The sequence below is a fragment of the Canis lupus genome, chromosome 10 (assembly GCF_011100685.1).
Source record: "Canis lupus familiaris isolate Mischka breed German Shepherd chromosome 10, alternate assembly UU_Cfam_GSD_1.0, whole genome shotgun sequence".
Lineage (NCBI taxonomy): Eukaryota > Metazoa > Chordata > Mammalia > Carnivora > Canidae > Canis > Canis lupus.
Window position 1 is genome coordinate 58,673,955 of NC_049231.1, and position 24,317 is coordinate 58,698,271.

General features: G+C 35.6%; 1 long non-coding RNA gene across 2 annotated transcripts in view; it reads left to right on the plus strand.

Annotated features, from left to right (window-relative positions):
* The window catches only part of LOC111097758, a 237,174-nt gene that overhangs the window by 122,283 nt on the left and 90,574 nt on the right, over positions 1 to 24,317 (plus strand). The window contains exon 1 of one of the 2 annotated variants that reach the window (XR_005366018.1): positions 23,065 to 23,146. The exons of the other annotated variant lie outside the window; for it this stretch is intronic. This is a non-coding gene — a long non-coding RNA (uncharacterized LOC111097758). Of the gene's footprint in view, positions 1 to 23,064; positions 23,147 to 24,317 lie in introns of those variants that run through there. 2 annotated transcript variants of the gene reach the window in all.

The window sequence follows — 24,317 nt, forward strand, 5'->3', positions numbered from 1 at the left end:
CCCAAAGATACAAATGCAATGAAACGCCGGGGACACCTGCACACCGATGTTTCTAGCAGCAATGGCCACGATAGCCAAACTGTGGAAGGAGCCTCGGTGTCCAACGAAAGATGAATGGATAAAGAAGATGTGGTTTATGTATACAATGGAATATTACTCAGCTATTAGAAATGACAAATACCCACCATTTGCTTCAACGTGGATGGAACTGGAGGGTATTATGCTGAGTGAAGTAAGTCAGTCGGAGAAGGACAAACATTATATGTTCTCATTCATTTGGGGAATATAAATAATAGTGAAAGGGAAAATAAGGGAAGGGAGAAGAAATGTGTGGGAAATATCAGAAAGGGAGACAGAACGTAAAGACTGCTAACTCTGGGAAACGAACTAGGGGTGGTAGAAGGGGAGGAGGGTGGGTGGTGGGAGTGAATGGGTGACGGGCACTGGGTGTTATTCTGTATGTTAGTAAATTGAACACCAATAAAAATAAATAAATAAATAAATAAATAAATAAATAAATAAATAAATAAAAAATTTGCTTTCAAAAAGAAAACTATGTAATATAAAATTTTTCAGGAAAGTCAGGTGACTTTCTAATATAACCTATAAAGTATGAAATAATGGTAGAGATATTGGCACTGAATTCATTTTGATCAGCACTGAAGGATAAGATTGGAATTGTAGTATCTACATTATCTGATATTCTACATGTGAGACATTGCTAATTCACATATCATCAGCATATGTGATTGATTGCAGAGACAGCTTCATTAATTGAAAGTTCCATCTACACACACGTGCTTTTGCCCTTAGTTTTGCTATTCTTAAAGCAGGGGCAGCACCAGTTTTCTACCCTTTGAATTTGGTGGCCTCTGTAACTTTATTTGACCCATAATTAAAAGCCAAACAAATTGTATATTTTCACTTGCCAATCATTAATCTCTCCTGTGACCATGATAAAATGGCCATGATGATGGAAGATATGTAAGATAGTTCCATGTTGCCCCTGTTGTCTCGAACAAGGCCATATGGATAAGTCAGTGGAGAGTCTTTTCCCACTTGACATGTGAATGAATCAAGCTCAGATCAACAGAGCTTTCTAGCTGCTGAGTAAACCCAGCTGGGATAAGCTGGGCCCAGCACTGATCAACTGAACTCTGAGATTATGAAAAGTTATGTGTTAAAAAGAAAAGAGAAATTATGTGTTACATCACCAAAACTAATATTACACTATATGTTAACTAATTGGAATTTAAATAAAAACTTAAAGGAAAAAAAAAAGAAAAGTTATGTGTGGTATCCACTGAGATTTTTGTGATGGTTTGCTACACAGGTAAAAGTTTTAAACTTTTTATTTTGAAGCAATTACAAATCTTAAATTTGCAAAGGAATTGTAAAGATTGTACAGAATTCTCTATAATCTTCAGCAAACTTCTAACGTGAACCTCGAAAATAACCATTTTACATTACCAGAATTGGGAAATTTAACATTGGCACAGAACTTTATTCTGATTTCACAGTTTTTCCATAATGTTCTTTTTCTGTTCCAGGACCAACCCAAGATACATATAGCATTGAATATTCAATTACTATTATTTATTTAGCAGGTGACTCTTTGGGTGCAGTTAATTATACAGGGAATAACATACCTGCTTTGTACTAATTCTGTTTCCCCTCTTTATAATTTATGGTGAGGCAGTGATTCTCAAACTTTAATGTGCATATGAAGTACCTGGTGATCTTGTTCAAATGCAGATTCAGTCAGTAATTTAGGGTGATTCTGCTTTTCTAACAAGCTCTCAGGTGATGTAATATTGTTGATCCATGGACCATATTTTGGATTGCAAGGACCTAAAACTATGGTTAGGTAGACTGAGTGCTAACTCTGTAGTTAGTGTTAGACTTGGGTTTCTGGCAACCTAGTCATGTGGCTGATGATTTGAAACAAACAGTAACTTGCAGACCACTGTGTTGAGAAAGAAGATAAGGCTGGTGTGAAGCCTCTAAGATCACAGAGCTTGTGAGTGAAATGGAGATGGAGATGGGACTTCCTAGGTAATAGACTCCCAGGAACCCAGCCGCTAGAAAGCAGTTCCTAAATCCAACCCCACTCCCTTTCTCCACTAATCTTCAGTCAATTATAAGTTCACTTTATTTACATTAGCATTAATGGAAACTTACTTCTTCCCTCTAAACATCCTGATTTAGACCCATATAAGAATTATACCCCTCAGCCACAGCAAGGAAAAAAAGGAAAGAAAAAATAAAATATCTCTGGGAATATATGGATTTAGAAATATAAATAAGTCTTTCTATAAAAGCTCATTATACTTGCTCATGATGCACCATCTTATTCCAGGAGTTCAAAACATTTCATACAAAGAGAGATTCCTTTGAAATCATATGTAGTATTTGTAATTTAAACACAAATTTTAGTGTAAAAAGATTTGTATGAAATTGAAAAAAATGGTTAAAATGTATAAAACCAATTCAGTGTGTTTTCTGTTGGATCAATATATCCTATTAAGATAATTTGTGGCTGAGACATAGAACTGAAATCACAGCTACAGTTAGCCTCTGAAATAAAAGGATAGAGCTGATCATCTTCAAATGTCATCTCTTGTTACCATTAAACAAAACTGGGCAGACATCACAATATGTTATGTGGGCTTTGATTGCTTTTAAAGGGAGGTCAACGAAACAAAGTATGATTTAAGGTACCTGATAATCTTTTCAGGTCTCTGCAATAGTATTGTTGAGGTGAGTGATCACTTTGTTGCCTCCTCCTACCCTGAAACTCTCTGACATTTATTATCTGTACCATTGGTTGAATTTCTTTTTTCCTTTCTTTCTTTCCTTCTCTCTTTCTCCTTCCTTTCTTTCTTTCTTCCTTCCTTCCTTCCTCCCTCCCTCCCTCCCTCGTACATGTATCAAATGCATGTATGCCTCTATGAAGTAAATACAAAATCAAGACCACAACCCCACTAAAAATTGGAAAAATATCATTTGTTTTCAAAGCAATTTGATGTATATAATTTTTCTCTCCTGTGGTGCTATACAAAGTGTGTATGAACTCCTCTAAACTAACAAACTTCTCTCTGATTCCCTGAGTATAGTCATTATTTCAATAAGCTTATTTACAGATTCTTGCATTTCTTGCTACTAACATAGGAAACATTCGATATTTTATATGTGTGTATATACACACATATAATGTATATAATATGTAATGTAATATACATATTCATACATATTTATATATTAATAACTTTGTGTATTTATTTCATAATTTAAAGTTTATGAGGACTCTTGTTTTTTACATTTGTTTACCCAGGCATATTGGATTTGGACATATGATCTATATTGTTTTCTACCCATTTATGAGTTTATGTCTTATATTCTATTCCATATTGTATAAGTTACCTTCTATTCCACTGCACAGGCCTAGCCCTGAGGGCTCAGGTGACAATGTCATGTGGCCTCTAAATGGCCAGCTGGTCAGGGTATGTCTATTTCTATTTGATTTTTCATTCATTTTGCTTTATGATCTGAGAAATACAATCTTGAACTCTTTTTTTTCCCCCGTTTTTGCTATATGTAATCCTGGAGAATTGGAATACCTGCAATTCACTTCTTTAGTATACCTAGAATGAGTTACATTTCTTTCTTTTTTAAAATCAAATCTTGATTATGATTCTATGTTGAACTCACTACTAATATTGTGTCTGGGTATGTAGATGTTAAGTTGATGTGCTAAACTTAGTTGATGTGCTAAGATGATAAACTCATCTTCCAGCTAAAGGGTCACATTGATATAAATAAGTATAATAGATGCATTGTTAGAAGTCAGGACTCCAACATGGAAAGTTAATAGAAACTGTTTAAAATAAGGTCATGAAATATCAATTTAAAGTGTTCTCTTTCAGATAGGTGACACTGTTTCTGTTTTGTGTCAGAGGAAGCATATTAATAATATTCTTCATTTTCCACATACATTTTTCAAATCAGAGAGTTTTCATCTGAGTTTCATAAGACATTTTCCCTAGATTTAATAATTTCATTCTTTAACTTTGGAAAATCCGAATAGCCAGCTTTCATCATGATCATTTATTTATTCCAAAGCATATTTTATCAGAGTGGGTCATATTTTTGAATGAATAAGGTATTTATTTATTTATTTATTCTATTAGGCACCTGTTAATTTTCTCCACTAGCATAAAGTCATAGTCTAAGATGCCCCAAGATTTCCTAAAAAATCAGGATTGCTAGCCCATCAAGCAATTTACTTTTTGAGGGTAGCCTTTGCACTATTGGCCATTGCAGTCAGCAGATATGTTACTGTCTCTTTAAAACAATGGGGCTCTTTTTTTTTTTTTTTTTTTAACAATGGAGCTCTTATACTTCTACAATGTGATACTCAGAGTTGTTTTTTTTCTTTAAATCTCAGCTTTATTGAGGCATTATTGACAGAATTGTAAGTTAATTAAAGTGTATGTTGTGATAATTTGGTATACATATATATTGTGGAAGGATTCCTACAATCTAGTTAAAACATATTCCATCACGTCTCACATTTATTTTTTTAAACATTTAAATTCTACTCTCTTAGCAAATTTTATTATTTGACAATGTATTATACAATACATTGTCATCAACTATAGTCACATGTTACACATTAGATCTTTAGACCTTATTCATCTTACTACTGAAAGTTTTTGCCCTTTTACTCATCTTTCCCTATTTCTTGCAGCTCCCAGCCCCTAGCAACCACTTTGCTATCTCTGCTTTTATGGTTTGACTTTTTCTTTTTTTAGGTTTACATACAAGTGATACTGATACTCAAGACTTTCAATATTCAATGAATACTTTGATTATCTCCCTTTTCTGGCTACTTGAAATCTTATTAGGTTAAACTCCACTGCTTCGTAAACAACTCTGAATAAAAGTAAAATTTTCACCTGGTCACCTATATTAAAAGAAAGAAATCCATGCTGGGGCACCTGAGTGGCTCCGTTTGTTAAATGTCTGACTCCTGATTTTGGTTCAGGTTGTGATCTCAGGGTTGTAGAATTGAGCCCCTTGTTGGGTGATATAACCATATATCTAATTTAATTCTCAGAAAATCCTCTTGTGTCACTGAGGTGACACTTGCATATTTCCAAAGCAGGCATTGCCTCCATTAATCTTAGCTCATGATCACTGGGGAAAGCCCTCAGTATAAGTATTTAAATTGGCTAGAATTTATAAATATATTCCCCATGGCTGTTCTAATCATGATTAGTATCTATAGATTTTCAGAGTTAGACCTTCCCCCTACGCCTATCACTTTGTAACTGACTTCCTGCTGTTCTGGACTCAGGAGTGTATAAGTTCCAAAGTAAAATGGTGAAGCATTTGTTTGTGACAAACACCATATGTCCAGAATTTTCATACCTGTCTAAGAGAGGCCTTGCAGGACCTGACAGGTGGTGTGTCTACATATGGGTTGTTCTGGCATGATCATTCATAATGATTCTCATAGGGAGTATGAGTAATTTACATATCAAAGGTCCAATGTCAGGAATGTATATTAAGTAAGAAGCACACCAATATTAAATTTTGAATCAGAAAACTTCTTCAGGGACCATATCTCATTTCTGGTAAAAAATAAATAATACAGGCATTTCTAGTAAAGACAACTTAAGTAATTGTTTGGGTGACAGTATCTTCTTTCATATTGAAGATAATATTGGTGACTCAGATTCATATCTCATTAAATCTTCATTTTAGTTGTGAACCAAGAATTAGGGTCCACATAGTATTATGACTCGTACACTATTCACCATATCACATATCCAATGTGCTATTATCTCACTTTACCTTATGGATGCAAAGCCAGCTACTACTATGACTTCCTTTACTTTCATGTTGCTGCAGTTTTAAATTTGGGCCTCTGATCCATTTCCCTTGTTTTCCAATTCTCATGTGGCTTCAGGTCTGGCAGAATGGGGAGGGTTTGCCCTTGTAGACATGCCCCCTGTTTTAGTCACACATTTTGGATGCTCCTGTGCATTCCCTCTCATTCTTTCCTACTACCCCCCAACACATCCCAAATTTTTGCATCTGGCTTTTTGGTTCTTTATCTTCAATTCTCTCAACTTAGTCCACTTACCTTCACTCCAGCTCCTTCAGATTAAATGCTCCAATTTTAGGATGAGTTTCTTTTCTTTACAATATAGAGGGATCTTCTATTGTTAGTATTTAAAAATTCCCCTTTACCCCTTTCATATTTACTTGTAATTTCCCTGTTGAATTTAACTGCAAAGATAAAAGATAGAAAAGGTATGTTTTTAGAAAAAGCTCTTTAAGTCACTGCCTGTATTTTCCTGGTTAGCATGTCAAAAACCTATCCTTCTCTAGCAAACTTCCAAATTGATGGGTTTATTTGAGAGACAGGAATGCAGGGGAGAACTTATGAGGACAGGTGCAGTAAAATCAGTAAAATCACAGGCGTGGCTTCTACTGGCTCACTAGAGCCAATGTTTAGATTTCCATGAATTATGAAAGCTGGCTGTTAGCCACAGCCATTATTGAAACTTAAATCATATAACCATAATTAAATAAATTACATTAAAAACAAAGATAATAAATACTCAAAACTCACCACTTCCTGATTATTTTACTCCATGTTACTATTATATTTAATCAAGGCTAATTATGTCTGTTGTGTTTGCCCGGTGGAAATATCATAGGATAGTGTGCTATTTTGTACATCTCCAAAATCCATGATCAGGTTAGTAGTTTGAAATTGGGAAAATACTCACACCACAGATATTAAATTGCCTACTTTGTTTTATTGACTCTCTAGGCCAGAAGTTGGCAATGTTTTTATGTACCTGTGTATCAGTGAAACTATTTACCAAAACAGGAGGCCATTCAGATTTGGCCCATGAGCCAAAGTTTGTTAATCTCTGGTATAAATTTAAGAAGATGCTGAAATTTTTATAATGCATTTCAAAATTAAAATGTATATCCTTTACATTGTGAATAGCACAAAAAATTCAGAAAATATTCCATTATTTGAAAACTATTATCCCATTTAGCAAAAAGAATAACACTAGTATCTTTCATGAATGAATACTGTTCTGATGTATTTCTTTTTTCTTTCACTTTCATATAAATAACACAACCTTTTTACTGGTAAAGGATTTTATGTACACAGATATATGTATGCATTCTTGGCCTTAAGGTAACATGTATGTTGAGTAGAAGATGAAATCCAGTATGTGTACTATACCAGAGTTTTCAACTTAGTTTCAATGGTAAAAATACTTTGAGCATAACCATTTGTATATTTTGGGGAAACATGTATGTCATAAAATAATCTGGATTTTAAATGATTAAAGCATCTTCTCATTCATGTCATGCGTTGGGAGATTGCACTTTTATTTTCTTCCGTTGTTATTGTCTTCAGTGCTACTTTTTTAGAACTCCACTTGTTAGAGGATCCATTTTTTCCCCCTCAGCTTCAATTAAATTGCAGTATGGCCATTTATCAATATTGTATTACACAGCAACCTAGGCTATCTGCATGCTGATGATCCTTGATGCACACTACCTGGAGGCACAAATGTAATCCTGGACCAACTTCCTTGCCTCTGATCAATTTTTTGTAATGGTTTCCAGAATTGTGTGAGCTCAGATGATGTTAATTTATATTGGTATAACTTAAAGCCTGAGTCTAGAGAATTAGTTCTTTGCCTGAAGAAATATTATCTATCCTCAAATATCAATGATTTTTCATTTTTATTGGATTGCTATTTGGATACTCCATCTTCCTTTCGTCTCAAAGTTTGCCTCCATTATAATGTTTATTCAGAATTGACTATGCTGCTATTCAATTATCCATCACAGTTGATGGGCACTTTCCCAATATCTGATTATCAACTATCACTTTGAAAAACAAAACCTATGTATTTGTCCTTCTTCCCATTCGTAATAACAGGATTTCCAATTTTAGTAGGAACCATTCTCCCTGCACAACTTTTCTCCTAGTATGTTGTTGCTAGGCGGTGGCTATGGCAGCAGTGTAGCTGCTTGGTGACTTGGTAAGAGCAGTCTAAGAAGTGTGAATGGTATTTGCTCTCTGCAATGTTGTTTATAATGAAAATTAAAATGTTCTGTACTAAATGCCCAATTCAATAAATAAGGGTCATGTCTGGTTTTATAGTCAGAATTTAAAACATTATTATTACAATGAAAGATTTCCAAAACCAAGTAAACCAAGTAAAAAACTTACTTCCTTTCCCACCATCACCATCACCTCATTTACTGAAATAAGAAGTCTGCTTAAACTACTCAAATTTCTTCATATGCTTTCATATAACCATAATTTTTTTCTTTATTGAGGTAAAATTAGTATTTAACATAGTATTTCATATGTACAAAGTAATAATTTTCTTTTTAACAAAAGATTTATTTGAGAGAGAGGAAGAGAACAGGGGTAGGGAGAGAGGAAGAAGTGACTCTTAAGCAGACCCTATGTTGAGCACGGAGCCTGACACAGGACTCTATCTCACAACCCTGAGATTATGACCTGAGCCAAAACTGAGTCCAACACTTAATGAGTTGTGCCATCCAGGCCCCTCAATAATTTGATATTTGTATATACTACAAGGTGATAACCACAGTACATCTAGTTACCATCTGTCACCATACAATTGATCCCTTTCACCCATTTTACCCACCCCCAACTCCATCTGCTCTGATTACCACCAATCTGTTTTGTGTCTATGAATTTTATTTCCTTTATTCATTTGTTTTTTTATATTCCACATGTAAATGAAGCCATATTTATTTGTCTTTCTCTGTTTGACTTATTTCATGTAGTATAATACCCTCAAGGTCCATGCAAGTAGTCACAAATGGCAGTATTTCTATTTTATGGCTGAATAATATTCCATTCCAATAATATTCCGTGTATACACACACACCACATCTTCTTCAGCCATTTATCCATCAACAGATACTTAGGGTGTTCAAGTATTTTTGCTATTGTAAATAATGCTGCAGTGAACACCACAGGGAGCCTGATGCAAGGCTTGATCCCAGGACTTTGAGATCATGACCTGAGTTAAAGGCAGCCACTGAGCCACCCTGGCATCCCCTGTTTCATTTCCATACACTAATAATGAGCTATTAGAAAGAGAAATTAAGAAAATAATCCCATTTACAATTGCATCAAGAAGAATAAAATACCTAGAAATAAATTTAACCAAGGAATTTAAAGACCTATTTATTGAAAACTATACAACATTGATAAAAGAAATGGAAGAAGACACAAATAACATGAAAAGATATTCCATATTCATGGATTGGAAGAATTAAAATTCTTAAAATGTCTATACTATCCAAAGCAATCTATGGATTCAGGGAAATCCCTATCAAAATTCCAATTTTTCACAGACATAGAACAAATAGTTCTAAAATTTGTATGGAACCACAAAGACCCTGAATAGCCAAAACAATTTTAAGAAAGAACAAAGCAAAAGGTATTTCAAACTCTACTACAAAGCTATAGCAGTCAAAACAGTGTGGTATTGGCATAAAAACAGACATATATATCAGTAAAACAGTAAAAAGATCCCAGAATAAATCTACACATATACAGCCCATTAATTTACAGTAAAGGAGCCAAGAATACACAATGGGGAAAGAATAGTCTCTTCAATAAATGGTATTGGGAAAACTAGACAGACACATGCAAAAGAATGAAACTAGACTACTAGCTTACATCCTACACAAAAATTAACTCAAAATGAATTAAAGACTTGCATATAAAACCTGAAACTATAAAACTCCTAGGCAAAACCATTGGTTGTCTGAAAAACATTTATCTCTCTAATCTGAATGACAACCTTGCTGGGTATAGTATTCTTAGTTGGAAGTTTTTTTCCTTTTAGCACTTTGAATATATGATACTGTTTTCTTCTGGCCTCAAAGTTTCTGCCGAAACATTGGCTCATAGTCTTATGGGGGTTCCCTTGTACACAAAAGATTTTTTTTTAACATTCTACCTTTATCTTTCACTTTTAATATTTTAAGTATAATATGTTTTGGTATGGATCTCTTTGAGTTCATCAATTTGGAACTCTTTTTGCTTCCTGGACCTTGATACTTCTTTTCTTCCCCAGGTTAGGGAAGTTTTAAGCCATTAATTCTTCAAATAAGTTTTCTGCATTTTTCTTTCTCCTCTTTCTGGAACCCCTGTGATGTGAATAATATTCCACATGATGTTGTCCTATTGGTGCCTTAAACTGTCGTTATTTCTTAAAATTCTTTTTTCTTCATGCTGCTCTGTTGCAGCATTTACTCTGCCCTGTCTTCCAGGTCACTAGTCTTTTCTTCTGCTTCATTTAGTCTGCTGTTGAATCCCTCTAGTATATTTTTCAGTTCAGTTGTTGTATTCTTTTGCTCTGTGACTTCTGTTCGATACTTTCATATATTTTCTATCTCTTTATTGAAGTTTTCACTGTGTTTATTTATTCTTCTGAGTTCAGTGAGTATCTTTATGATTATTACTTTGAACTCTTTATCAAATAAAGATTTCTTATCTTTATTTCATTTATTATTTTTCTGGGGTGTTGTTTTGTCCTTTCATTTGGAACACATTCCTCTGTCTCCTCATTTTGTTTGACTTTCTGTGTTTGTTTCTGTCTGTTAGGAAAAATAGCTTTCCTTCCCATTCTTTAAAGAGTGGCCTTGTGTAGAGAATGAACCTTATTGTTAAGCCTTGCATTATGTCTTTGTTGTCTCTCAAACCTTTATGGTTGTCTGATTAATCTAATTTATTCTTGACTGATCCCTGTAATTGAGGGTTTGCCAAGACCTGCCATGTTTCAAAAGGAGTGGTCTGAGTCAACACCTAATTTCAGGGTGATTGGGAGCCAGATATTCAGGCATCAGCTTTTAAAGTATATGCAAATGTATATAGTCCTGTGGGAAAACAATTGCAAATCCTGCTGGCCCCCAGATCAGGAAACTGGAGGTGTCCCCTGAGTGATAGTTGCAAAAATCAGGACTTACAGATGAGTTTATAAGCTACATTTTCAGAGGTACCAGTGAGCTGTGGTGAGGCCAGGGGAGGGCTCAAAGATGATGTCTCCCTACTCTGTCTCTGAGAATGCCTCTTTAGCTTCTGGATGTGTGGCAGTCCTGAAGCTTGTTCCCTTAGGTTGAGTCTCCAGGACAAGTAGATGGGCTTTTTTTTTCAGTCAGACTGAGGGATGTGTTTTAGTTTACTGTCTTTGGAGTACCCTGGGTGAGTAGCCTTCCCAGAACTGTCTTTCAGTTGTTATAGCCCCATAGTGCCCAGAAACACAAACCCCTCTAGCTACCAAGGGCCACATGATTAAGGGGTGTTCTCTGTGTGTTCCGTGCTTCACCACTGGCTTTAGCAAGGCTACAGCAGATTGCTGGCATCAGGGCACATCCTTGGCTTTAGTGAAAGAGCACTTGGGGTGGGACATATCCACAGCTTTAGCAAGGCCAGGGAAGAGCACTGAAGGTGGGGCATACTTGCATCTTTAGTGAGGCTGTGTCTACATGTGCCCACCTGTGCTAACAAGGTAGAGAGAATATATGTAAGTGGCATTCATCAGTCAGTGCTACTCTCCGCAAAGAAAGTCCCATCTGGTCCTTGTCCCTCTGGCAGATGTCTTAAATGAATCTCTATCACATATAATTCAGACACTTCTCAAACTGCTGCCTTTGTGCTGGGTCCTGGGATGAGTGCACCTGTGTCTGAGCCCCTCAAAAGGAACATCCCAGATCTCTACAGTGCATTGGATCCCAGGGATATAAAGCCCAATTGATTTCCAAAGCCAGGCATTTTTGAGGTCTTGTCTCTCCAATGCAGGTACCAAGGTTGAGCTGCCTGATGTGAGGTCCAAACCTCTCATTCATTGGTACCTCTGGACCTTTGAGATCCCTCCCATTGTGGGTTGTTGCACTTGAGAGTAGGGTTTTTGCTGAGACCAGGTCTCTGCCTCCTCTATTCATTTCATTGTGGCTCTTCTATCCCTTGTTGTAGAGGAGCTGTTCAGCTAAATTTCAGTTCTTTTTCAGTGGGCATTATTGCCTATGTAGCTGTATGTATTTGGTGTGTCCATGGGAGAAGGTGAGTTCAAGGTCTTACTATGTTGCCATCTTGGACTGTCTCCCAGAGGTTTCCTATGGATTCTTTATAATACAGGAAACCATTTGTTATGAGTCTTGAAGAAATAGAAATTAAAATGAGGAAGTGGACAAAGATCATAAAATTTTTATAAGACAAATGGTATTGTACTAATTTAGCCCCTAACTACATTTCAGTAGTAAAATATATGGAAAATATGGAAATTTTGTTATCAATATGAGCCATACTCATACAATCTAGAATTCTGATTAAAATCTAGAAAAAAATAGGGTATATTTCATTTCCAACAAGAACCAAATATTTCTCATATGGAGTGTGGAGTATTTCTGGCATCCAGAGGTTGGTGCTACAGGCAATGGTATCTTTCTCCTTTCGACTTTTTATTTCTTTTCCTGTTCCTTCCTATGAGTACTACTTTATCTTACACTTATGCTTAATCTGACAAATTGAATTTCATGCTGTGTCTTTTGAAACTATGTCAGCAAGTTGAATTCTTCTTGATTGTTCTCATTCTTCAATGTATGATAAAAGCAAAATGAGGTCATAAAAAAGGAAGTGTCTCTCTTACCAAAGTGTCTCTCTTACTTAACATTTCATAGCATAACTTGTGGTCACTAGATGTTAGAAAACCTTTTTGGAATAGGGATGAGGATGGAGAGGGATGCAAGAGTTAAAAGGAAGAGAACTCCATTTTGTCTAACACTGGAAATGAGAGGAATACAGGGATGAAATATTGATCTTGCTATACAGGAGTGGGTATCTCACTGTTTTGCAATTGAGTGAAATGGAGATCTGACCCATGGTAAGGAATTATTTTATAAAAATGGGAGTTAAAATGAGGTGGTATCTGCCATCCTCAGATTTTGATCTCAGACATCTCTAACCTTGACTTAACTCCATATGGGGACCTGAATAATTCTTTCCTCATGAGAAAACTCTTTTCTAATAATTTCTAATTCTTTAAGAGTTATCTTGTCCTTGGTATTTATTTCTCAAAGACCTTTGTGAAACATTTGGTATTATTAAGAACTCATTGCTGGACTCCTCTTATTTCAAGTTACGATTCTTATTGATTCTACTGCTGCAACTGGATTGATTTGAAAAATCAAAATATCTTCTGGTTAATGCAAAGGCTAACAGTGATGAGTAAATGTAATGATTTTTTTTTTTTAGCAGACTGTCCTACAATGGTCCTGTACACCATTAAATCTCTAATGATAAAGATGAGTAATGTTATAGTAAATAATGAAGGTGGGCTGTCTGTCTTCTTCATCCATATTCCATTGTTAGATTTTTAAAACAAAAATAAAGGCAATCTCTGAGAGAATATACAAGGAGACCTTTCTCTCTGGTTTACTCATTCTTAATTTAAATCTAAGTTTTTTGGTTGTCTGTAGCCTACCAAGAAAAGTCATTTCATTTGTTTCATCTCAGCTCACAATAAGTGTTGGTATATTAAGCATGTCTCTCTTGCAACTCCGGTCAGGATTTTGGGCAGCTTGATCCAGGGGCTTTCAGGAAACAGTTCTCAGGGCATCAGTGGGAGGGACAGTAGACACTGCTTTCATCTGCTTTGCAGAATAATGAAGAGTGAATCCAGTGAACTGAAATACCTCATTGGACATCTGATGTCTTAGGTCTGTTTTTTCCTCTGCTTTTTTTTTTTTTTTTTTTTTTTTTTTAATCAGTCCTGTTTCATTTGTCTTCTGTGCTTAAGGAATTTTTTAAACTTCAAAGATATGAGTGACATTTGTTCTTGTTTCCCTGTGATGTTACTGGACCTTTATTTTTATAGATTTCTTCTCATTTTAAAGAGATTTGAGGATAAGATATAAGTATTTGAGTTTTCAGTATTCGGACCATTAAAAATTTAGACAACAAGCCACACACTCAATGAGATTTTCCAGCCTTATTGCCTGTTCAGAAGGCAGACCCATGGTTGAACTTTTGCCCCCAGCACAATCAAAGATCATCTCTCTTCTAGGAGTTTCCTTCTCAGATCTGCTACAAAGCTCAGTAGCTTTTCTAGGACAAATAGCGAAGTATCCATGTTTCATTAAATATCATATTATAGTCTGGAATCTAGCATTTCTTTTCCATAATATTTTTACACTGAATAGCATATCTTACCCACATATTTCCTGAACTGTAAAGTATTACTCTCTGTAGGCTGTGGCTGACTACACTGAGATACATAGTCTAGTTGGTATCTGGTATTCATGGGAACCAAGACAGCACTATAATTAGAACCGAAGTATCCTAATCTATTGGCCGCCTTCTGCTTTTGCAGAGCAACACATGTGATGGATTAAGCTCACATATTCACCACATTCATTGTGTTTCCTGGTGCACTAAATACAAACTGTACTTTGATTTCATCATTTAGAAACCTGGGTGCCTCTCAGGGTCTATTAATTTTTGGTGGACTCGTATTAATTAATTTATTTAAAAATGATAGTAAATAGTTTTTGAGTACTCATTGTCAGGCAGAGTTCTAATGTGTCTATATATTAACTAATTCTCACATATATTAACTAATTCTCACAACTAACAGTTGAGATAGGGAATATTATTATTGTATTTATATTATAGAGGAACAAACTGAGAAAGAGAAAGATTACTTTCCAAAGTCCATCTGAAAGCTAATGATAGGTGATGCCAGGACCCCAGCTTTCTGACTCTAGAGTCCATGCTTTAAACCAGGCCTGTGGGCTAAATTTGGCCAGCTATCTGTTTTTGTTTTTTACTGACCACGAACTAAGAATAGATCTTATTACATTTTAAATTTACTATATTTTAAATGGTTAAATAAGTACCCACGTGATATCCTCAACTTTGCCTCAGCCCCACAAAGCCTATAACATTTACTCTCTGGTTTTTTAAAAAAAATGTATGCCAGCTCCAGGGAGTCTAACCATGAGATCATAATCCATACACTCCTGCATTTTATTATGAGTTACAATTAATTGGGCATAGCCCACTGTTAGCTACACTAAGATACATTATCAAGTCTGAAGAATGAAAATGGGCAATTTGTGGATTTTATTACCCCTCTTCTTCCCTTATAAGTAAAATATTAATAGGATGTATGTATTTTAAAAATTATTAATACTAATTAATAAAACTTCTCCCTCTGTCTTTACCCTTTTCTAAATGTACCTAGTTTTTCCTAGGGAAACAGAGGAAGGATTGTGCAGAGACAGAGTAAATCTAAAAACAAATCAAAAGCTCTGCTTCAGGATCTCAGCTGTGGTTTTCAGAATACACATTGGCAATTTATCTGGCTCTGGGGAAGTAGGACGTACACGTAGCCTAAAATATGGAACAGGCCTTCTCCATAGGCCTTGCTTTCTAGATAGGTAGATTCATACCAAGTTCCACATTAGGATCATAGGAATGTTTACTAAGCATGCAGTTAGGGCAAAAGAATTGGTTTATAAATAATATTTTAATCTGTAACATGTATCACAGAAAATAGTTTCATGGAACATTAATAGCTGTTTGGTGTTGGGAGTCAGGGCATCAACATGGCTGAATAAGTTGGAAAAATTTTTGGTTAACCAAGTTAACAACTTTTCTTAGCCAGAAATTCTCCTAGAGCTCATAAAATGCTAATTTCCATTATCATTCCATAAGTAGAGTATATAGCATACAGGGTTTTTTAAGGTTACTAGATGATTAATTTTTTGTTTTGGTTTTTGGTTTTAATGAAATGACTTGTGCTCCAGGGAATACAGTTTAGGGAACATTGGGAACCATGGTGAATTGCTCTTTTCTATACTAGAAACTTTTTTTTGCCCAGTGAATAAGTACCAGTTGATTAGAGTCAGAGCACCATTTCTTGTGGATATTACAGAAAAATATTTATATATCCCCATTGTCCCATTCCTGTTTCCTATTTCAGATTCGATGCAAACTATCAGCCTTATGTGTGTATATGACATTATATCATTCCTTTTATTCCAGCATACTTTTGTAACCCCCAAATTTTCAAGTTGAGAAATTATTCCTCATTGCTTTATTTTCTTTGTTTAACTGTCTTGTGTATACTCAAGAGCTACCTATATCTAATCAGCCTAAATCACAATGTAAACAGTGACAGTTAATTCTTACCAAGATGGTGAGTTTCTGCTAACTTTAGTATCTCCAAGGCCTTCTATAAACCAGTATTTAGGTTTGGAGGTTTATAACATTGGGTAGGGAGGTGTAAAACCTTTTGGCAACTGACCACATTGTTTGTCTACAACATAAGGTGTCCTAACATAAATGGACAGTGCTTACTTTTGAAATTCTATTTTACATTTTTACCCCAGGATTGTCTGCAGTGGATTTTAATGTGTGTGTGTGTGTGTGTGTGTGTGTGTGTGTGTTTTAAACAATCTTCAGATAGAGAAACTTACTGAATTCTCTAAATAAAGATCAGTCTCACCTGCCCGGAAAACCTTTGGCAATCTTGTCTCCACCCCTGCATGGCAGAAATTGGCATTCCCTATTTATAGCGGGGCTCCAAAAACGATAGCAATTTCCTTGTGCACATCAATTTCTCCTTGCGGATGGGCAGTCTTTTGCCATAATCAGATATGTCAGCTCTTTGCAAAAGAATTGGAAAGTGGCCTTACTCAAGTGGAAATCTAATAGCAACTTGTTGTCACTCCCTTTTAGCAGCACAGCCCTAGGCTGTCAATGTAGCATCCTGTGTCATGCTGCTGCAGTAGGCTGGGTGCCTGCCTGAGGACAAGTTGCTGAATTGGGCTACTTTGCTCACATTTGGGGAATTTATGATTTACCTAGTGTTCTCCCTCTCATGATTGACTTTTAGAAAATGAGGTTGCCAAGTCCTGGGTATTTTAGTCTGTCAGTAACTAGTACACATTTTGACATCATAATTCACACAATGAAGTCCAATTAATGAAAACAGTCTAGGTATCGGTAATATATCCATTTTAATCTTTTTGTACTATGAAAAACATGGTACCTTGTTGTACTGAATTGCTATCTGAAGTCTCTATCATTCCACTTAGATATTGTACTAAATGACAGAGGTAAGATTTATAAAAAAAAGAAATTCAAAATATATCTCAAACAGTCATTCTTTCAAACATTAGATACCAGTTAATTGATTTTTAAGTTTTTACTTTTCAGCTCCATTACACTTTATATTTCAGTATATTTTTGTACTCTCACATTTTGTAGAGACAAGGTATCAGATTTCTAGCTTTTAGCAGAACTGTTCAGTATATCAATTCCTGTTAACACAGCTGTTAAATATTGAGATCATGCTGCATGCTAAATGAAATTGATTTTCAAAGTAAATTAAATCCCTGAATGAAGGTGGGTGTATCTTTCCACATGAAGGAAGAAATGTTAAGAGACTTGCATATATAAGCAGATCTTGGGGAAATAAACTGAGTTGTCTATGGAACAGTCATATTAGGATGCAACAATCCTATCTTTCTCAAGTGCCTTAAAAAGTAAAATATTTCCAGTACAAGTTCAAACATGGAAGAGAAAAATATAGATTTTGAAAATAGGGTTTTTGTAAGACCGTTGGTTGGTTGTCTTTGCTTTAAAAGAACATTTGTCTTGGTCTAGAGTTCAATGCAGTTAGAGTCCTCATTCATTTCTTCAATCATTTGAGAGAAAAATGAGGTTTGACTAAGTCATGTCTAAAGCAATTATTACTCTTTAATTAGCTAGCTTTGGCTATAGTTGATGGATTGACAGGAGTTATGTACTTTTAAAATACTGAATGCTATATTTTTCTATTAAACCTACATCCTATTGCACTCCTAAAAACTAGGTTTTAACTTCATATCCTCTAGTTCTCTCCTCTTTCTTCAATTTTCTTTTCTATGTAGAGAAAACAAAAAAGTAAGAAAAACCTTAAGGAGTATGAAAGAGTAGAATACCTACCCCTCAGTTTTCTATTTTAGTATGGCAAGAAGTCTAATGATTATGTATTACATAGATCATAGAATATATAAAAACACATATAATTCATATTCTGTTGGACTGCACACACAAAAAAGGCTTTGAGGTTTTTACATTTTCTCATATTCCATAATATTGTGAAATGTAAAATAAATACTCATCACTTAGCACATGCTTTGTTTTGTGCCTTCAAGATGATGTTTGGTAATCCATAGGAGTGAGACAAGTAGAAAAGAAGACACAGGGACGGCCATCAGTAACTTGTTACCTGGTTTTTGAGAGCTAAAACTTGCTAAGATAAAAATCATTGAAAATCCTTCAGTCTTTTCATGGGGGAAAACTATGTGAAAGATTATTCTGTGTGATTCTAAATGCAAATAAATATAATAAAAGTTGAGGCAACTTGAGGACTTGAGGTGGAGGAGTGATCAGAGCCCGGAGAGCTTAACTGAGGCGTCATGGAGGAGACAAACTTGCTGATAATAAAAGAAATCAAAAGGTGGATGTATTGTTTTTTTCAGTGAGGGGAATGGTCTAGAGGAGGGATTGGCAAATTCTGACTTGTGGGCTAAATCTGGCATGTGGACAATTTTTGCCTGCTATATACGGATTGTTTTACCTATGTATGCATGTTTGCATGTATTTATACAATTTTTGTTATTGAAATAGAGTTGACATACAATGTTATATTAGTTTCAGATGTACAACATGATGATTCAACAATTTCATGCATTACTCAGTGATCAACTGCGGTAAATGTAGTTACCGTCTGCCACCATACAGCATGATTACAATATTTGAGTATATTCTCTAATGTTGTACTTTTCACCTCTGTGACATACTTATTTTATAAGTTGAAGTTTGCACCTCTCAATGCTCTTCACCTGTTTCACCTGTCCCTCACTTTGCTCCCTTCTGATTACCATCAGTTGTCTGTATTTATGTGTCTGTTTCTGTCTTTGTGTTTGTTTTGTTTTTTAGATTGCACATACCAGTGAAATCACATGGTATTTGTCTTCATCTGTCTGACTTCGTTCATTTAGTGTAATACTAGTTGATGTAACATAATTATAGTTAAGGATATTTTTAAATTTTTAGAGCATTGTAAAATATAAAGAGGAATATGAAATACTGACAGTATGGCTCAGAGCCTAAAATATGTATTATTTGGGTCTTTACAGAACAAGTTTGTTGACCCTTGATCTGGAGTAATCCTCTTTAAACATTGTGTGACAGTGGAAATATTCCACACCTGTACAGATCAGTGCTGTGGTCAGGAGCCTCCTGTGATTACTGAGCACTTGAAATGTGGCTATTGTGACTGAGGAACTGAATTTTTAGTTTTATTTAATTTTAATTAATTTGAGGTTAAATAACCATAGGTGGCCAGTGTGGCTACCATATTGTACAGCACAGTTCTAGCCAACTGTGAAGATACAGGCCATTTTATATAAAAACAAAGGTTCTGGACTAATTCTTATTCCATACCTCAGGTTGGCTGCTCTGTGTGATGTTATCCCTGAAGCAAGCTGAGAGTGACAGGGCACCGAACTGAGAGTGAGGGGTACCATTTGAAAGCTTGAAAAGTTTTGGCCCCCGGAGGTAGCCGGGCAACCCTATGGAGAGTTCCCAGACCAGGGATACAGATTAAGTTCTCACTGAGATGGCCAGAATCCATCTATTTCCAAAACGTATGGTAAGAATCCAGAATTAGAGATCCTTTCTGGAGGAATAGAAAGTAGGTGAGTGTTTATTAGAATGCAGCACAGAGGTGATTGTAATGTCAGGGGATGAATCAAGTGGAGGACTTTGTAATAGAAAAAGGCCAGAAACTTGCTTTATACCTTTAGAAATAAGTCTGACAGAGGGAAAATGGATGAATAGGCCTTTTACAGCAACTAAGGAATAGAGCAGTGTTCTTTCTTTCTGTGATACCAGTATTCCGGAAGGAGGGGGTACTATGAAATGGGGAAGTTTCAGTGTCTTAAGAGACTCTGGCATAGGATACTCACATGGATTTTAGACATAAGTGGCCACAGCAGGTAGCTTGAACCTCTCTCCTTTTCCTTCATGAAACAAGGGTAGGATTGTCAGATAAAATGCAGCGTAACCAGTTAAATTTGAGTTTCAGGTAAATAACAAAATACTTGGAAAATATAAGCATATCTAAAATATTATATGATATGTGCTTATACTAAAAGAATATTGTTTACCTAAAATTCAGATTTAACTAGGCATCCTATTTTTTTATTTACTAAATCTGGCAACACAAGGTAAGAACCATTGACACTGCCTGCTGACCTTCTTACTGGTTCCTGTGAAAGGGTGGGGTAGCTTCCTGGATGCTCCATGCATATGTCTGGAATCAGGCTAGGGTCAACACTTACTAGACATATGTTTTTGGCCACTTAAACTCTCTTGGTATTTTGTTCTTGTTAATGTGGAGAAAAGAAATTCACTTATTGAGATTATGTCTGTCCTACCTTGAATAGTAGAATATTGCACCTATGTAAGACCTTAGATATTTTCTATATAATCCTCTTTTTATAGAAAAGAAGCAGGTCTAAAAAGGTACGGTGACTTTTCCAGCAACCCAGATTTCTGTGATGACATGACCATTCCTGGGATCTGGGTGTCTTGTTCTGTTCAATGCTTTTTTTTTTTTTTTTTTTCTCTATGCTGTCTTCCATTTTCAAAGACTATAAGAAATGTACATTACAGTTCTTTGTAAATTTTAATATGAAAAATGTAAATGGGTAGAATGATTGTTGTTTCTAGGTTGGTATCAAAGTATGGAAAACCTCTGTAATTATACTGATTCATAGTCCTTCTTCTGGAAAAATGTTTGGGTATCAGCTCCTCAGGAGTCCAGAGTCTTGACCTTTTTGGATTGTCTCTGGAAAGTATAGCTGTGATAAATTAAAAACAAAGTCATCAAAAATAAAATCCAAAAAGACAAACAAACAAAAAAATCCCCACACCCCCAAAGTTATCAAAACAGGTTACCGGTTCTAGAGCATTTAAAATCCGGTCCCATGGGAAACAAGCGAAAGCCATTTGATAAAGGTAAATATTCTTAAATGCACACAAACCAGCCTTTTGCAATTCATTATTGACAACTCAGGCTAGCTATAGAACTTGTATATTGCTGTCTGCTTTACAAGAGATGGATCCCTTATTGCAAGGCAAGTCACATCCCTGCCAACATTTATAGCTACTCTGTCACTGTGGCAGTGACAGGCTGACACCTCCCAGATGCCTAGATTACTTTCCCCTCAGTGTTAATAAACAGTTGGGGCGAGGGTGGAGGAATGAAGTAAAATAGTGTTATTGTCCAGGCAGTTAATGGTAAAGAAACATTTAGATAAAGGAGGACCTGACCTGAACATGGAAAGAGATAACCAAAGGCCACATTTAAGATCCAAAATCTAAGAACTCTTTTAGAGGCCCCTCCTTAAAGGAGAGAGATTTGAACATCCTTTGTGCCATTGCCATGGTTAATACCCTCTCTTTCCTCTAACTGACTCATTGTGGCTCAGTTAAGAGTTTGGGAAATTTTAATCTTATATCAAGATATATAACTGCTGGGTGGTACAACTTGTTCATTGTTATTTGAATGCATTTAAGATTTTCTCTTCACAAATGATTCTGTGGGAGTTGGTTTTATTTTTATATTGCTAAGTGTTGTATTACATATGTAAATGAAATTTCACTTGAGGAAATTAGAATGGAAATATTTTAAGATATGTAAAGCTTTTAATCCAACAAATTATTTTGGAAATAAAAGGATTTTTCTTCCTGTGTGCTTATTGTTTGCTTAAAATTATATGTGCCATACATAAATATCATGAATATACTCACAGGGACCTAACACAGTCTAAAAATTCTTCATTTTCTATAACATTTTTTTAAAAACTCAATCCCCTCTTATTCTCTTGCATGTAACAAAATATTTTGTACTTCCACTGAAGTCTAGAATCTAGTTTTCATCTCCATTGCCTTTTAGTGGTATCTAGTCTTTATAATTATCAAGTAGATATATATTGCTTTTCTTTATCCTGTAATGTGAGAGAGCAGCTTCCAATTCACAAATTAAATGCATATGCTTTTTTTTGTTTTTGTTTTTGTTTTTGTTTTTGTTTTAACACCAAGCCCAGTTGACAGAGTGACTGCTAAGGATTTACTTTTCTGAACCCAAGTTAGAAAGAGAATCCTAGACTCCTAGACTTCTTGTGCTATTGAGGTTTGATATATACTCCTTGCCTCCTTTACAGTATACATTATACACATAAACAATGTATGCATAAATCACTAGTCTTCAATCTGATATAGTAACAGTTTGAGGCTATATCACTTTGGGTTTATGTCTATGAACACCTGTTCTGGGCTAATCATTGTACTAAGAGACTTTATTTGAATTAATAAGATGCTTGCTTGGGTAAACCAGTCTTTTAAGTCATACCTTCGGAAATTCTCTAACTCTCGAGTTAGTAGACCAGGATTTGTATCAGTATTAGTGCTTTGGGAACTTGTGAAAACATGCAGATCAGAAATTTGTTAGGAAGGAGTAAGGTATTCCTCATCTTTTAAGTACAGTGTGAATGATCTTCTCTTTTGGTGTGTGTTTTTATGGTTTGTCCCCTTCTCTTCTTTCCCCTCTGCCATCCACATTTTAACCATTCTTTTTACTGGATTTTAACCATTCTTTTTATTGGGATAACTGTAAGATCATTCTTTTTTTTTAATTTTAAAGATTTCTTTATTTGTTTTAGAGCATGAGCAAGCAAGCGGAGAGGGTGAGGGAGAGAGAGAGAGTCCTTAAGCGAATTCCCCACTGAATCTAGAGCCCAAAGGGGGCTCAATCCTAGGAGCTTGAGGCCATGAACTTAGTTGAAATTAAGAGTCTGATGCTTAACATACTGAGCCACTCAGGTGCCCCACAAGATCATTCTAATTAAACTTCTGTCTCTCTTCAGGGTCTATACTCATAAAGTCAATTAAGCAAATAAAGATTCATTCCTTATCCTTTCTCTGAATAAGGTAAGATGTAAGTTTTCTTATGATTGATTCTTCCCATGATTTATAAGCATTCATTCCATATTTTTTTCAGAAGCAAATGAACTAAAACTAACTTCTAATCAAAAAGCATTTAACAGAATCCCATGGAAAATTCCTGAGTTTCGTGGAGTACTGATTTTTTTTTTTAAGATTTTATTTATTTATTCATGAGAGACAGAGACAGAGAGACAGAGATGCAGAGACCCAGGCAGAGGGAAAAGCAGAATCCATGCAGGGAGCCTGACGTGGGACTCAATCCCGGGTCTCCAGGACCAGGCCCTGGGCAGAAGGCAGCGCTAAATGGTTGAGCCACCCCGGCTGCCGGGAATACTGATTTTTAAATGGTGTTCCACAAGCCTCCATAGAAGGGCTCCTTGAAAGCTGATATGAACATGTTGGGTATTTTATCTGAAACTGCCCCCATCTTTAGTAGAAATTGTGTTTCCACAGACAGAAAAATGAATCCCTTCTAGCACCAAGGTTGCAAAACTCTGCAGTAGATGATTGTGGTATTACAAACACTGTCTTTCTTTTGTGGCTCAAGAAAATAAGAATTAGTGTTATTTAATGTAAGCTCTTACAGAAGGGAAAAAAGCTCTTATATAACGGTGACTAATGCCATGTAAAAGGAGTTATTTTGGCACAATGACGATGTGTTTTTCCCTTGCAGTTTTGTAAGTTTCTTAGCTGGTAGATAACTGTGTCAGAAAAGTTGCATTTGATTTGACTTGCAAAATAACCTAAAACAGCTCATTATTTTTGTTCCATTTTTCAAAAGAAATCTCCAATTTTTATGTCTTCAATGAAAGTGATTTTCACCCACAGTTAATTATTTACAATTGTACCACAATCTGCACAGCACCCCCAAGGGAACTCCTCAAGTTAGTCCAGTCTGTTCAGCTGTCTTACTCTCAAACCACTACCCAAATCTGTTTATATCCTCTGAGACTCCTCTTGCGTCTGTCCCCTCCCTCTATCATAACTGCACCCATGCTCTCAAGGCCCCACTCTTCTCTTGGCTAGGTGATGCAACAGGCCTATCCTTCTCCTTGTTTTGGCTCTTCCCACATTCCCATTTATTCCCCATATTACACGACCATGGCGGTTTTTCTAAAACACAATGTGAACACTTCACTGCAGCCCATATGAGCCT